This window comes from Nematolebias whitei, chromosome 20 (genome assembly GCF_014905685.2).
Source record: "Nematolebias whitei isolate Nwh7 chromosome 20, NemWhi1, whole genome shotgun sequence".
NCBI classification, from domain to species: Eukaryota; Metazoa; Chordata; class Actinopteri; order Cyprinodontiformes; family Rivulidae; genus Nematolebias; species Nematolebias whitei.
The window spans coordinates 34,709,668-34,709,886 of NC_056517.1; positions in this window are offsets into that span (position 1 = coordinate 34,709,668).

Here is a 219-nt window from a genome sequence, read left to right on the forward strand (position 1 = left end):
TAAATTAGCTTAAAGTGGAATTAGCCGAAAAAGCTAAATTTAACTGAAAACTAACAAAAAGTAGCTGAAATAGCAGAAAAATCTGAAACTAGTAGAAAAAAGTTGAAAGCAACATAATACCAGAAGAGTTAATTAGACTCTAAGTAATGGAAATTAACACAAAAAACTTGAATTTATCTGAAAACTGCTGAAATTAGCTAAAAATGTTGCTGAAAACAT